Here is a 16,860-nt window from a genome sequence, read left to right on the forward strand (position 1 = left end):
CGGACTAAGACCTTTGGCCGGACTCCCGGACTATGAAGATACAAGATTGAAGACTCCGTCCCGTGTCCAGACGGGACTTTCCTTGGCGTGGAAGGCAAGCTTGGTGATACGATATGAAGATCTCCTCCCATTGTAACCGACTCTGTGTAACCCTAGCCCTCTCCGGTGTCCATATAAACCGGAGAGTTTTAGTCCATAAGACAAACAGCAATCATACCATAGGCTAGCTTCTAGGGTTTAGCCACTCCGATCTCGTGGTAGATCTACTCTTGTACTACTCATATCATCAATATTAATCAAGCAGGAGTAGGGTTTTACCTCCATCGAGAGGGCCCGAACCTGGGTAAAAACATCGTGTCCCTTGTCTCCCGTTACCATCCGCCTAGACGCACAGTTCAGGACCCCCTACCCGAGATCCGCCGGTTTTGACACCGACATTGGTGCTTTCATTGAGAGTTCCTCTGTGTCGTCGACTTTAGGCCCGATGGCTTCTTCGCTCGTCAATCGCGATGCGGTCCGGGATGAGACTTTTCTTCCCGGACAGATCTTCGTATTCGGCGGCTTCGCACTGCAGGCCAACTCGTTTGGCCATCTGGAGCAGATCGAAAGCTACGCCCCTGACCATCAGGTCAGGTTTGGAAGCTGAAACTACACGGCCGACATCCACGGGGACTTGACCTTCGACGGATTCGAGCCACGACCGGGCGCGCCGCACTGTCTCGATGGGCATGAACTAGCTCTGCCGCCGGACAGCGCCCAGAGTGCCGCTCAGGTGTTCACTCCGACCATTAGCTCGGAGCCGTCTGTGCTAGCCAGGGACGGACAGTTGGATGCCGCCCCAGGAGTCGCAATCTCTGCGGCGATAGAGCCGAATACTAGCCTAGTCCTTTGCAAGGCCCGTGACTCCAAGGTGCCGGACTCCATTCCGGACTCTGAATATTCCGCACCCCTTTCGATCGAACCCGATTGGGCTCCGATCATGGAGTTCACCGCCGCGGACGTCTTTCAGCACTCGCCCTTTGGCGATATCCTAAATTTGCTAAAGTGTCTCTCTTTGTCGAAAGAACCCCGGCCGGACTACGGTCGGGGTGGTTGGGATGCGGACGACGAAGTTCAAACCCTACCCACCACCCACTTGATAGCAACTGTCAACGATCTAACCGACATGCTCGATTTCGACTCCGAAGATATCGACGGTATGGACGCCGATAAAGGAGACGATCAGGAACCAGCACCTATAGGGCGCCAGAAAGCCACCTCATCATACGATGTATGCATGGTGGACACATACAACAGAAACGACAACGAGGACCAAAAGGATGCGGCCAGGGATTGCTCCCCCGAAAAACAATCAAAGCGGCGGCGTAAGCGCAAGGCCAAGCCCCACCTCGACAAAGACCCAGCCATAGAGCAGGGTGAATCAACGGACGACGAACATGCCGTTGAGCATCCGTCCAAACAGGGCGGACAATCCGAACAACCAATCCCCGGGAAAGATAATAGCCCGGACGACCTCACACCAGACAAATTGCTGGAACATCATAACCTCCACCAAAGGCTCGTTGCCACTGCACGTAGCCTGAGAAAGCAGAAGCGGAGGCTCAAGACAGCAGAAGATGCACTCATGATCATATGGGGGAAAGTACTCAATACGGCACACAAGTACGGCAGTAGTCGCCACACAAAGAGCTATCCGAAGCGGAAACTACTACCGGAATTTGATGAAGAGGCCATAAATCCCCCACAGTCAAAAAATAAGGAAGCCACAAGGTCGGATAGACGACCCTACGATCAATCTCACGCATCAAAGGACGCCACACTCAATATGGCGCGCGACCCGTCCAAGAATTCGCATCAGAAAACTGGCCCAACCAGATCCATCTATAGGCCAAGAAAGCAAGCTCCAGGGAGTGATGCAATGCAACAAATACCCGAACATCGCGGCACGCCTAAATACAGGGGCGCCGCACACCCCCTATGTTTTACCGATGAGGTGCTGGACCATGAATTCCCAGCCGGATTCAAGCCAGTAAACATAGAAGCATACGAAGGAACAACAGACCCTGGAGTCTGGATCGAGGACTACATCCTCCACATACACATGGCCAGAGGAGACGACCTCCACGCTGTCGACACACGAACACATCACGTGTACCCTCGACACCGGGGGTGATGCACCGTAGCTCACGTCGAAGGAGACCCGACCGACAGCGCGTTACGCAAGACAGTCGACGGGCGCTTTTGCAGACCCGAAAACCCCACACCCCCGGGAGGGACCCCGTCAGGGAGTGCGGCGGCTATGGGCTGCCCTAGGTCAATTCGCTCGCCCCGAGAGCCTCGAGATTCGCAGCTCTCAAACACGAAGAACAGCGGAGAACGAGAGAGAAAAAACGATGGAGAGATAAAACGTAGACTTGAAAAAGTAGTATATTGATTTGTTCGATTGTGTGTTGTTCAATCGGCCGTCACCCCCAACATATATAAGAGGCGGCTGGACTTCCCGTACAAGTAAAGGATTCATCTAGGCTTTCCTTACAAGAAAAATTACATCAATTCGCGTCCTAGAGTCCTAGTTCTATTCCAACTCGGATTCAGTCTAAATCTGGCCCAAACTCTGTCTTCCTTCTTGCGCGGGCCGCCAAGCTTGCATATGATCTCCGATCAAGACGGCCCTAATATCAAACTTGTGCGCCTCGATGATACGAACAACTCTCATGTTGATTACTTTTTTAAATAAGGCCATCTTGAATACTCTTCGAGGTCATCTTTACCTTCCAGTCGGACTCGGTCTTGCAGTAGACTGGATTATCCGAGTCCTGTAGTGAACTTGTAGGCCATATACTATCTTTGATGATGATGACTCCAAAACCAAAGTTTACCGTCTTGATGATATGCATAACTTCCGTATTGAACACTTCTTCATCCGAGGTCATCTTGATAAACTTTCGGGCACATGTTCAGTTTCACTCGGATTCGAGCTCATCCACTCGGATATTAGAGACTTTCACTCGGACCATCCGACTCGACCTTTTCACTCGGAAAACAATCTTTCACTCAGATGACTATATTCTCACTCGGAAGACAAACTTTTACTCGATCGATAAGTTTTCACTCGACCTTTTACTCGATCGTTAGGTTTTCACTCAACCTTTTACTCGATCGGTAGGTTTTCACTCGACCTTTTACTCGATCGTTAGGTTTTCACTCGACCTTTTACTCGATCGGTAGGTTTTCACGAACTTTTACTCGATTGGTAGGTTTTCACTCGACCTTTTACTCGATCGGTAAGTTTTCACTCGACCTTTTACTCGATCGGTAGGTTTTCACTCGACCTTTTACTCGATCGGTAGGTTTTCACGAACTTTTACTCGATTGGTAGGTTTTCACTCGACCTTTTACTCGATTCGGTAAGTTTTCACTCGGATGGTAAAACTTTCCACTCGGATTTCCCGACTAAAAAGACAGCCTGATCTTGATTTGCCTCTCCAGGTTGCATATGACCTCGTATTGAGACAAATTGTATATGAAAATCAATTGGCTCGACGAGACGAAACTTTTTCATGTTGAAGGTTTTTCCATTAAAGGCCATCCGGAAGGCCGAATTGCTCACGCATTGTATCAGACTCTCATTAACATGTGTCTGGTGTCGAGCGTAATATTTTGGTCTTTGGTAGGGCTGGTCTGTATTGATTGTAACTTTTGCATACAAACTCGGATTGAGATGATTTATATATCAAAATTGATTGCTTCGACGAGACAAAGACAATTTCTTTAGAGTACTCCTTCATCCGAGGTCATCTTGAAGGCATGATCGGCCGAAAAACCACTCGGAATATTGAATTCTGCCACTCGGAATATAATTTCGGCCCCTAAGATGGAGTCGGACGATGATAACCTAAACATCAAAGTTATTCCACTCGGTGATGTGAAACTTTTCATGCTGAAAATCCTTTCACTCTGTATCTTGCCAAAATCAGGCGTCAACACATGCCCCCCTGTTTTTCGGCAAAGCTTGCACTCCGAAAAATAATATGCATAGTGTTCGTTCTAAGGACGATGTCCACACTCCATCGGCCATTTATTTTCCTCATGGCGATAATTATGTATCGGCCATGTTTGTGCTAAGGGCGATAATCATATATCGGCCATTGCCTTACTCAGGCTTCCTGCCACACACTCGGGTGGTACTTCTTCAAAGATTTTCCGTTGAGAGCTCGGGGTAACAATGCCCCTTGTATTGATTCCACCAAATATGAATTTCCGGGAACAACTCTTGTAATCCTAAAAGGACCTTCCCAACTTGGAGACCACTTCCCGAATTTTCTATCTCTTGAACCAATCAGCAGAATCACTTTCCAGACAAGATCACCAACTTGAAAATTCTTCAACTTAACTTTCTTATTGTAAGCTCTTGCAACCCTCAACTTGTCTCTCTCTATGGACTTCAAAGCAACCAAACATTTATCGGCAACTTCATCAATATTGTCCATCATCAAGTTATAAAAGTCTACTGCCGATAAATCATTTTGTTTGGCTATTCTCAAAGCATTTAAATTTACTTCCACAGGTAAAACGGCCTCTTGACCATACACTAGCTCATATGGAGTTACCCTCGTAGCACCATGCCTTGAAATTCTATGTGCCCATAAAGCTTCGGAAAACAACTCATGCAATCTCCTCGGATTATCCTCAATCTTCCTCTTGATGAGCCTGATTAAAATTTTATTGCTAGACTCGGCTTGTCCATTAGCTTGGGCATAATATGGAGATGAATTGAGCAACTTTATATTATAAGATTCGGCAAACTCTCTGACTTGGTGTGACATAAAAGATGAACCTTGATCTGTAGTTAACGTTTGAGGAATACCGAATCTATGAATAATGTGTTCAGTTATGAATTGAATTACCTCCGTATGTGTCATGTTCTTGAGAGGTACTGCTTCAGACCATTTAGTGAAATAATCAGTTTCCACCAATACGAACCGATGCCCTTTTGAGGAAGCCGGGTGGATTTGTCCAATGAAATCTAAACCCCAACCTCTGAAAGGCCGCGGTTTGATAATAGGATGTAACATAGCAGCAGGAGCCACTTGAATATCACCAAACTTTTGACAAGCTTCACACCCTTTATAATATCTGAAGCAATCATTAATCATAGTCGGCCAATAAAACCCAGCACGTCGCAATAACCATTTCATCTTGGGAGTCGACTAGTGAGTGCCACAAATACCTACATGTACTTCTCCCATAGCAACTCTTGCCTGGTCCTCATCCAAACACTTTAGAAGAACATCATCGACTGTTCGGCGATAAAGATCATCATCTCTCATTGTATACTTGAAAGCCATACGCCGAACAACCCTGTCCACCCTTTCACTCGGATTGCACAAGTAATCAACAATGGGCTTTCTCCAGTCGGAATTATCACCTGCACTAGATTTTTTGTTAATGGCCGAATCAGTGGGTTCAGGTTCGGCCTCTCCCATATTGGCAAGACAAGACATCGGTCTTTGAGAGATATGAAACATGCCATGATCAACATGATATCCAGATGCTTGTTGTGCCAACTCATTTGCTTTCCAGTTGTCATGTCTAGATATATGTGCAATGCTAAAACAATCCAAAGTAGAAATCATATCTAGACATTTATCAAGATAAACATTAAGTGATTCGTCCAAACACTGAAAGACTCTGGATATTTGCTGCACCACTAGTAACGAATCACCGTAAGCCTCAATATGTGTAACACCTATAGCAAGTAGCATCTCTAAACCGGATAACAATGCTTCATATTCGGCTTGATTGTTTGTGCAAAAATATTCTAAGCGGCATGAGGCTTCAAAAACAGCACCATGAGGAGATATATAAACAATACCAACACCTTGGCCATTGCTACAAACTGAACCATCAAAGTACAATCTCCATGGCACTAATGAAACAAGGTTTATATCAACATCATGCTTGTCATTAATCCGATGTTCAATAATCAAATTAGCAACAATTTGGCCTTTCATGGATTTTAGAGATTCATATGCCAAATCATATTCAATCAAAGCATAAGCCCACTTGCCAATTCTACCACTAAGAATTGGCCTATGCAACATGTACTTAATGACATCGGTTTGACAAGCTACTACACAAGCACTCAGTACTAGGTAATGTCTCAATTTTGTGCAAGCATAATATAAGCATAGACATAGTTTTTCAATAAATGTATACCTTGTCTCGGCGTCCAATAACCGTCTACTCAAATACGTAATGGCATGCTCTTTTCCTTCGGTATCTTGACTCAAAACAGCACCAATAACACCTTCCTCTGCTGCGATATAAAGCTTAAGAGGCTCTCTATGCTTGGGTGCTTTCATTACCGGAGGAGTGCACAAATAATTCTTGATCATATCAAAGGCTTCTTGCTGTTTTGCCCCCCAAGTGAAATCAACATCATTCTTTAACCGAAGGATAGGAGTAAATGCATCAACTTTCCATGACAGATTGGCTATGAACCTTCTCAAATAATTGACCTTGCCAAGGAACTTTTGCATATCTCTCTTGCATGTGGGAGCCTCCACTTTCTGTATGGCCTCTATCTTTTTGGGATCAATTTCGATGCCATCTTCATGAATAATGAAACCCAAAAATTTGCTAGCTGACACGCCGAATGCACACTTCAAAGGATTCATCTTCAGTCCATACTTTTTCATTCTTTCAAAAGCTAAATGCAAATCGGCCAAGTGAGATTCAAAAGCATCTGATTTGACAACAATATCATCAATATAAACTTCAAGTATGATACCGAGTAAATCATGAAAAATCAAATTCATAGCCCTTTGATATGTGACTCCAGCATTTTTTAATCCGAATGTCATCACTGTCCACTCGAATAAACCAAGGAAACCAGGACATCGGAAAGCTGTTTTGTACATGTCCTCTTCAGCCATAAAAATTTGATTGTATCCGGCATTACCATCTAGAAAGCTAATAACCTTATGACCAGAAGCATCATTAATAAGCATATCGGCTATTGGCATGGGATACTCATCTTTGGGTGTAGCCCTATTCAAATCTCTGAAGTCAATGCACACCCTCAACTTGCCGGATCCCTTCTTCTCCACTGGGACAATGTTAGATATCCACTCGGCATACTTGCAAGGTCGAATGAAATTAGCTTCAAGCAGTCGACCGACCTCTTCCTTGATCCGGTCATATGTTTTCGGATTAAACTTTCTGGCCGACTGTTTATAAGGTCTAAAACCGGCCTTTATAGGCAACCGATGCTCCACTAGCTCTCGGCTCAACCCTGGCATTTCATGATATTCCCATGCAAAGCAACAAACATATTCTTTCAATAGCTCAATTAATTTAGCCTTACAATCGGCTTTCAAATTTTTGTTTACAAATGTCGGTCGACTGACTGATCCGTCTCCGATATCTACCTCTTCTAACGGATCGGCCAATGTAAAACCTTGCCCAAGTTTATCCATGTCATCCAACTCCTCAATAGATTCATACATATCGTCCTCACTGGACCGATATTTTACAAGACGTTTTTGTAACCACTCGGAATTAGGATCCATTTAAACATATCATAGCTTGGAGCCGATTGCATTCAGTCGGATTTAAAGACACGGGCACAAAACCATTCTTGGTCGCGCTGAGAAAATCAAACTCTGATAAGTCACGTCCCGTCAAGCAAGTAGCATTGGGATGTTGCCAATCCACCGATGCATCGGCCAAAGCAACACAGGCCGAGTTATCCGCATGAATGACTTCCACTTCATCATCAACCCACTGAATCAAAAACTGGTGCATAGTGGATGGCACGCACTGGTTTGCATGAACCCAATCACGGCCTAGTATAACGTTGTAGTTACCTTGCACCTCAGCGACAAAGAATGCAGTAGCCAAAGTATTGCTTCCGACTGTAAGCTCCACATACATCACACCTTTGGCTTCAGTTCTCTCTTTGCCTTCAAACCCGTTGAGCACCATATTGGTCTTGATCAATTCTTCATCAGGCAAACCCAATTTCCTGAAGACCGAATAGGGCATAAGATTTACCACAGCACCACTATCAACAAGCATTCGACTGAGTGGTGATCCATTGATATGACCTCTAAGATACAATGGTTTCAAATGTGTTACTGGTTCTTTTGGCTTCTCGAATATTGCATTTTTAGGGCCAAAATCCAGTTGAGCCACTTCCCCTTCCTCATCTATAGCACGAAACTCAGCAGGTAAGTAATATACCATATTGATATCCATACCTTCATGGACCGGAGTAGACTTATAGTCCAACATATCAGCCTCTTCTTCAAGTGGATCAACCGATTCTGAAATCTGGTCGAGTGAAGGAGAAGTAAGAAGTGTTGCAGACAATGTAATAGTTGTCGCATCGTCCTCCTTGGGTGGTGTAGGCACTTCTGTGATAGATGTAGAAACTGATGTATCTTGTATTTGTTTAGGCCTCCACACTTGTTTTGCTGGAACCATGGGCCAAGTGTCATTGAACAACTTATCCCTTTGCTTCTCGGCCTCCTGCTCTGCCATCTCTTGACTCCTTAACCTCTGTAGTTTCCTCTTCTGTGTCTTTGTTAGCCCTGGAGGACACCACTTTGGTCGAGTGTATTTAGCATCTCTCACTTTTACTTGGCTGGTGCTTGCTTCATGGTCATTAGCCGAGTGCTTTGGCGCGATAGCAAGTATCGGCTCAGTCGAGTGGTTATGCAAAGTCGGCTGCTATATGGGGAATATTTTGGTGCCCAAGATAAGTGAGTCGACATCCATTTTCTCCTTGCCTTTTCCCGACTCAACTGCTACAACACTTGGTGACTTAACACGCCATTCTTTTCGACTTTCCAGATGCATGAAATTTCCATTCGGGCGCACCTTTTTACTCAGATGGAATCCACTCGGATGGAACTCACTCGGATGAAATCTACCCATCCATGTTTTTTCATTTGGATAGTTTCCACCTGGGTGCATTCTTACACTAGGATAGTTTCCACTCGGCCGCATATGTTGACCAGCCGACTGATAGTCACCAATGTTCAGTCGGCCATTATATGAGTAATCAAGTCGCTTCCACACAGATTGCCTCTACTCTTCTGAAAACTGCGCCCTTGGTCCACTCGGTTTCACATACTGACTGAATATATCATCTGATGGTGACCTTGGTCGTTTCAAGTATGATGGCCGGTTAGAGCTGGAACCAGCCGACTGATTAGCATATTTGGACAGCAACATATCAAAAGTTGGCTTGATCCGCTTGCGTTGCACTTTAGCTTCATTCCTCTTCCATTTGCCAACTTCTGGACTCTTGGGCTTGACAAATTTAACTCGAGTGTCCTGCTGCACCTGTGTTTGCCCCCCGAGTGTAGGATTCTTGATGGTGATCTTGATCACTTCCTTGCCATCGGGTTGCTTATCAAGCACAACATGTCTCCCCAAAACGTTGTCGCCCTCCTTGTCTTTCCTGGGCTCACCAACAATGACATTAGCTTTATTAGCAGATTCGGCTACCTCCGGCCGAATGAGCAACTTCTTCCCTTCTAAATCCATGGTGTTCATTGGAAAGGGCTGTTTATCAACTTGCATCTCAGAAAAGTTCAATCGTCCATCATTAATGGCCGATTGTATCTGTCGTCGAAAAACATTGCAATCGTTAGTAGCATGAGAAAAAGAATTATGATACTTGCAATAAGCATGCCGTTTCAGCTCTTCAAACGGCGGTAAAGTATGAGATATTCTAATAATCTTAGCCTGCAGCAAAGCATCAAATATTCTATCACACTTAGCAATGTTAAAAGTAAACTTCATATCTTCATCACGATTCTTATGAATCGGTTTCAGATCATTGCAAGTAAAGGGTTTGGCCTTAGATGGCCAAACAAATTCAGTAGCAAAAACATCACCCTCATCGTCCGAGTGATCACTATCATATTCCACCATATTCATCTTTGGATGATCGGCTTTGTATCTATGCACTTCTTTCAGATCTTTGCTTCGGCTTTCCTGATCCAAAGCCCTTTGTAAGACTTGGTTAATATTTAAGAACTCATAACCTTCTAACTTTTCTCAAACCACTCAGCACTAGGTCTGCCAAGTCTCTCTCGGTTATCAGCAAACTAAAACATCAGTTTTTCGTTTCTCTGAATCTCTTGACGTAATCAAAGACCGATTCATCATGCTTCTGTTTAACCGATGTTAGATGTGACAACTTGAGTTCATTGTCGCCGCTGTAAAAGTGATCATAAAATTTCTGCTCTAGCTGCGACCAAACTTGAATGGAACCATGTGGTAAAGAAGAAAACCATGAAAATGCGGTACCAGTTAATGATAAAGGAAATAAACACACTTTCAACTCATTTAGTGAACCTGCTTCACCTAATTGTGCCAAGTATTGACTAGCATGCTCCCATGTGGTTTTTGTGCCCTCTCCATTGAACTTAACAAAATCTGGAATTTTATATCCTGGAGGGCACTGGATGGCATCAAAGTACTCGGGGTACGGCTTTTGGTAAATCCGATTCCGAGGTAACTCAACCCCAAAATTCTCTCGAAGCATCTTAGCCATCTCCTCTCTAAGATTAGCTAGACCATCATCCATACTGGACGATGAAGCTTGTGGCAGTGGCATAGGAGGAGTATGATTACTAGCTGTAGGTAGGAATTGTGGCAGGTATGTCGACCCATAATTTGCTAGTGGTCGAGTGGTTGTAGCTGTAGGTAAGGTTGGGTTCGGCGTTGCCACCGAACCTGGCATGCTCATAATAGGATTAATGGGTGCAGCCACAATCTGATTCGTTTGGGTAGGATAATAAGCCATCGGCACGGGAGGCGCCGATGCAATAGGTAAAGCCTGATTAGGGTTTCGCACACTAGCAGCTACACCATCATTACCACTAGTCGATTGAGATGTATTCTTCTGAGCATTAGTATTATCTATGAAAGTTTGATAGACTAGATTGTTACCATCAGCAATACGACTTTCAATCTCAGCCCACTGCTCAGGAGAAAAGGCAGTACTTACAGAGGGTTTAACCTGCTCGGCTTGAAGAGGAGGGAACTTGATTTCTTCAATCGGAGTGATGTTGCCTTGGCGATGCTTCTTGAACTTTGCAAGGAACTCCTGCAAATCCTTCTCTTCGCGCGCCTTCTTGTACTCCTCATAGACTTGGTGATGATCAGCCGATATCTCATCAAGACTGGGCTTAATGATGTTATCAGCGTCTACCTCGGATGGCTTGGGAAGATCGGACATGGTGGATGATGATGATTGATCTTCGTTCCCCAGCGGAGTCGCCAAAAAGTGTGTTGACACACGAACACGTCACGTGTACCCTCGACGCCGGGGGTGATGCACCGCAGCTCACGTCGAAGGAGACCCGACCAACAGCGCGATACGCAAGACAGTCGACGGGCGCTTTTGCAGACCCGAAAACCCCACACCCCCGGGAGGGACTCCGTCAGGGAGTGCGGCGGCTATGGGATGCCCTAGGTCGATTCGCTCGCCCATAGAGCCTCGAGATTTGCAGCTCTCAAACACGAAGAACAGCGAAGAACGAGAGAGAAAAAACGATGGAGAGATAAAACGTAGACTTGAAAAAGTAGTATATTGATTTGTTCGATTGTGTATTGTTCAATCGGCCGTCACCCCCAACATATATAAGAGGCGGCTGGACTTCCTGTACAAGTAAAGGATTCATCTAGGCTTTCCTTACAAGAAAAATTACATCAATTCGCGTCCTAGAGTCCTAGTTCTATTCCAACTCGGATTCAGTCTGAATCTGGCCCAAACTCTGTCTTCCTTCTTGCGTGGGACGCCGAGCTTGCATATGATCTCCGATCAAGACGGCCCTAATATCAAACTTGTGCGCCTCGATGATACGAACAACTCTCATGTTGATTACTTTTTCAAATAAGGCCATCTTGAATACTCTTCGAGGTCATCTTTACCTTCCAGTCAGACTCGGTCTTGCAGTAGACTGGATTATCCGAGTCTTGTAGTGAACTTGTAGGCCATATACTATCTTTGATGATGATGACTCCAAAACCAAAGTTTACCGTCTTGATGATATGCATAACTTCTGTATTGAACACTTCTTCATCCGAGGTCATCTTGATAAACTTTCGAGCACATGTTCAGTTTCACTAGGATTCGAGCTCATCCACTCGGATATTAGAGACTTTCACTCGGACCATCCGACTCGACCTTTTCACTCGGAAAACAATCTTTCACTCGGATGACTATATTCTCACTCGGAAGACAAACTTTTACTCGATCGATAAGTTTTCACTCGACCTTTTACTCGATTGTTAGGTTTTCACTCAACCTTTTACTCAATCGGTAGGTTTTCACTCGACCTTTTACTCGATCGTTAGGTTTTCACTCGACCTTTTACTTGATCGGTAGGTTTTCACGAACTTTTACTCGATCGGTAGGTTTTCACTCGACCTTTTACTCGATCGGTAAGTTTTCACTCGACCTTTTACTCGATCGGTAGGTTTTCACTCGACCTTTTACTCGATCGGTAGGTTTTCACGAACTTTTACTCGATCGGTAGGTTTTCACTCGACCTTTTACTCGATTCGATAAGTTTTCACTCGGATGGTAAAACTTTCCACTCGGATTTCCCGACTGAAAAGATAGCCTGATCTTTATTTGCCTCTCCAGGTTGCATATGACCTCGGATTGAGACAAATTGTATATGAAAATCGATCGGCTCGACGAGACGAAACTTTTTCATGTTCAAGGTTTTTCCATTCAAGGCCATCCAGAAGGCCGAATTGCTCACGCATTGTATCAGACACTCATTAACATGTGTCTGGTGTCGAGCTTAATATTTTGGTCTTTGATAGGGCTGGTTTGTATTGATTGTAACTTTTGCATAAAAACTCGGATTGAGATGGTTTATATATCAAAATTGATTGCTTCGACGAGGCAAAGACAATTTCTTTAGAGTACTCCTTCATCCGAGGTTGTCTTGAAGGCATGATCGGCCGAAAAACCACTCGGAATATTGAATTCTGCCACTCGGAATATAATTTCGGCCCCTAAGATGGAGTCGGACGATGATAACCTAAACATCAAAGTTGTTCCACTCAGTGATGTGAAACTTTTCATGCTGAAAATCCTTTCACTCTGTATCTTGCCAAAATCAGGCATCAACACACGCCATAAAATACTTACCCCTTAAGCTCAAAGGGCCAGCCCGGCATTGGCTTAAAAGCCTTCCCGAAAACACCATGGGAAGTTGGGAAGTGCTTGAGGATGCTTTCCGGGAAAATTTTCAAGGGACCTATGTCCGACCCCCGGATGCAGATGATCTGAGTCATATAACTCAGCAGCCTGGAGAGTCAGCCCGGAAGCTCTAGAACAGATTCCTTATCAAAAAGAATCAGATAGTCGACTGTCCGGACGCAGAGGCCCTGGCAGCTTTCAAACATAGCGTCCGAGACGAATGGCTCGCCAGACACCTCGGCCAAGAAAAGCCACGAACAATGGCCGCATTAACAAGCCTCATGACCCGCTTTTGTGCAGGAGAGGATAGTTGGTTGGCAAGAAGCAGCACCAGCGACCCGAATACGTCCGAACCCGGAGATGGGAACGGGAAGCCGCGCCGTAACAAAGAACCGCGCCGGATAAAGGACAACAGCCCGATGAGCACGGCAGTAAATGTCGGATTCAAAAGCTCTCGGCAAAATCAGAAAAAGCCGCCCCCAAAGACGATAGGGACGAGCTATCCAACCTCAACAAAATTTTGGACAAAATATGTCAAATCCACAGCACTCTGAGGAGACCTGCAAACCATACCCACAGAGATTGTTGGGTCTTTAAGCAGTCCGGCAAGCTCAACGCCGAACACAAGGGGCTCAACACACCAAGCGAATATGATGATGCACCCCACAAGCAGAGCACCGAAGAACAAAAGAAGTTCCCACAAGAAGTCAAGACAGTAAATCTACTTCATGTGACAAAAGGGAAGAGCAGAACGGCACCTACGAAGACACGCGCCATACAGCCAGCCCCGGAGGAGCAACCCCACTGGTTGTTACAACTAGTCACCTTCGATCATCAGGATTACTCTAGAGGAGACCAGAACGCAGGCTGGACTGCCTTGGTCGTAAATCCAATTATTAACGGACTCCAATTTACAAACGCCCTTATGGACGGCGGCAGCGACTTGAACCTGTTATATCAGGACACAGTCCGCAAACTCGGAGTAAACCCAGTTATAATACACCTCGGCAACACTTCCTTTCAAGGAGTAATGCCAGGCCCGGATACCCCAAGTATGGGTTCCCTTACGTTAGAAGTCACGTTCGGATCACCCGACAACTTCCGAAGCGAAAATCTAACATTCCACATCGCCCCATTTGTAAGTCGCTATCAAGCGCTACTGGGACGTGACGCTTTCGCCCGCTTTAACGCAATACCGCATTACGCATCCCTTACACTCAAAATGCCCGGCCCAAAGGGCATCATTTCATTACAGGGGAACATAAATTGACCCCCAAAGTACGGGCAAGGGTGCGGCTGCCTAGACAGCCGCCCACAAATCCAGCCCTACTATCCCGGACACGGCTCGACGAGTCCGGCGTCAACATGCTTAACAGCCGCATACCCCCATGCAAGGGGCTCCGTGTGCTCACGCCCGGAGACAATACGGCCCAACTCTTGCTCCAACTATATTTTATTTATTTCGATATAGATTTCTCGCACGCTTATTTTTTACTAAGTTCCTCTCTTTCGCAGACGAACATCATGCTACGCCCGTCCAGGATACGGCACAACGGAGACACAGGCGCAAACGTGCAGCAGGGACCCGTTCAAGGATTCTTTTCAGATTAAGACCCTGCGTAAACCTTTTTTACTGTCTCTTGTTGATAACATCCCCCGGCTTTCTCTATAGCCGAGGAGGAGGCTGGCGTCTTGGCATGTGGCCACGCCAGAATTTTTGCACGTACCTGGACACTAGGGGCTTTTTTACCAAGGGCTCTATTTCAGCCCGTCTTCATAAAGACCGAATACCTTAGGGAGTGTTCGGCGTCGCGAGTTTGGCCCTATATGCATCAGCTCCGAATCATGTCTTTGGTCAAATGTTGGGTTTGCCCGGCTCCTGTGTTTTGCTGCCTTACATTCCGTTATATCGGCTAACACGGCACCAGGAGAACTACTGCGATTGTACCCCGGTTCGGTCAGGTGAGCACCTCACTAGAGAAAGCCGAAAACTGATTGTCATGATATAGCGAGAGACTGGTCAACCACTCGATGACTTTCGGAATCTTTAGGATTCCCCTGCATTAACGAAGGGCCGCTTCCCGGTCAGGCACACTCGCGCCCCGAATTCGGGCGAGCGCGGTGCCCCTAGGGGCTATTCAGTAGCCCCACCGTCAAACTCCTATGGCTAAGTGAAAGTGATAAAGCATTATAGTCAGGTTGCCTAGTTCGCCGCGCCACCACCTCCTTTGTAGGACCAAGACGTTGGATTAAGTGTGAAAAGGCGCCTTTTTGCAAACACCCCCGCATTCTATGCGTGGGGGCTGAAGCCAACGACTGCCATCTTTCAGGTTATATACAAATATATACATTAAACGGCCGCACAGGAGGCATCATGATTCTTGCAAGCACAAGTATAAAAAGCTTTTTTTCATAAAAACAAAATTCGTTTTACAAATAGTATAAGCTATTCGAACACAACATCCTTCGAGCACTGCGACTCTATTATACGAGCGCCAGGAAGAACTTCCTCAAAATAGTGCTTGGCAGGTACTCGGCTTTCATCCGAATCCTGGGACGCAACAATACTGGCCTTCATATCTGCCCAGTATGTTTTGACACGGGCAAGAGCCATCTGTGCGCCCTCTATGCACGCCGACCTCTTCATTGCATCAGCATGCGGCACCGAACCAAGGAACTACTGCACCAAGCCAAAATAACTCTTCGGCTCCGGCTTCTCCGGCCACAGACGACTCGCAACATACCTCATGGCGAGTCCGGATAACTTGTTCAGCTCCGCCCAGGTGGCTACATGGTCGGATACTGACAGTGGGCATTCTGGATTGTGGTACTGCGACCAAAAAAGCTCTTCCAATTCATGGTCACCTTGGCTGCGGAAGTGTTCGGGCGCGTCCGCCGCACTTGCTGCCAAATCCAGATAAGCGTTTTCCGCACTCCACTGCCGATCTAATGGAACATACTTGGGGTCTCCGAACTTCATCTGCAGCATATAAGGCTTTCCAGCCGTGATATCTCCGGCCTGACGCAGCTCCTCCTTCATCGCTCTCATGGCAGAGCGAGTATCCTTGGCTTCGGCAGTGATCTTTTCAAGGTCCTTCTGAGCCGCCCTATCTTCTTGTTCAAGAAATTTACAGCGGTCAGTAGCATCCTTCAATTTTATGGCCATCTCGGCTATTTCCTTCTTGCTATGGCAGTGAGCAGCCTGTTCGGCTTTTAGCTCTTTAGTCGATTTAACGGCAGCTGCATCACTTTTCCTTGCTTGCTCCTTGGCTCGGGCAAGTTCCGCCCGAAGGTTCTCCACGGCAGCAACACCATCTACATTAAGTATATACATATAAGGCCCGAGCATCAAGCTCCTATTACTGGGTGTCTTTTGAACATACCTTGAGCCTCGTCTAGCCGCTTATTTACAAGCACGATGTCGGCATCTGCTACGTCAAGTTGCCGGTTTAGTTCGGCAGATTCATCAGTCCGGCTAGCCACTGAACGCCTCGCCACCTTCATGGAATAGGCGACATATTATACCTGGGGTTATGATCCTCTGTGCGCCGTCACTCGTGATGACACACAGAGTCTCAGGGGCTACTATTCATACAGGGCACATTTAATATGCGGCTCTA

The sequence above is a fragment of the Triticum aestivum genome, chromosome 1B (genome assembly GCF_018294505.1).
Source record: "Triticum aestivum cultivar Chinese Spring chromosome 1B, IWGSC CS RefSeq v2.1, whole genome shotgun sequence".
Classification (NCBI taxonomy): domain Eukaryota; kingdom Viridiplantae; phylum Streptophyta; class Magnoliopsida; order Poales; family Poaceae; genus Triticum; species Triticum aestivum.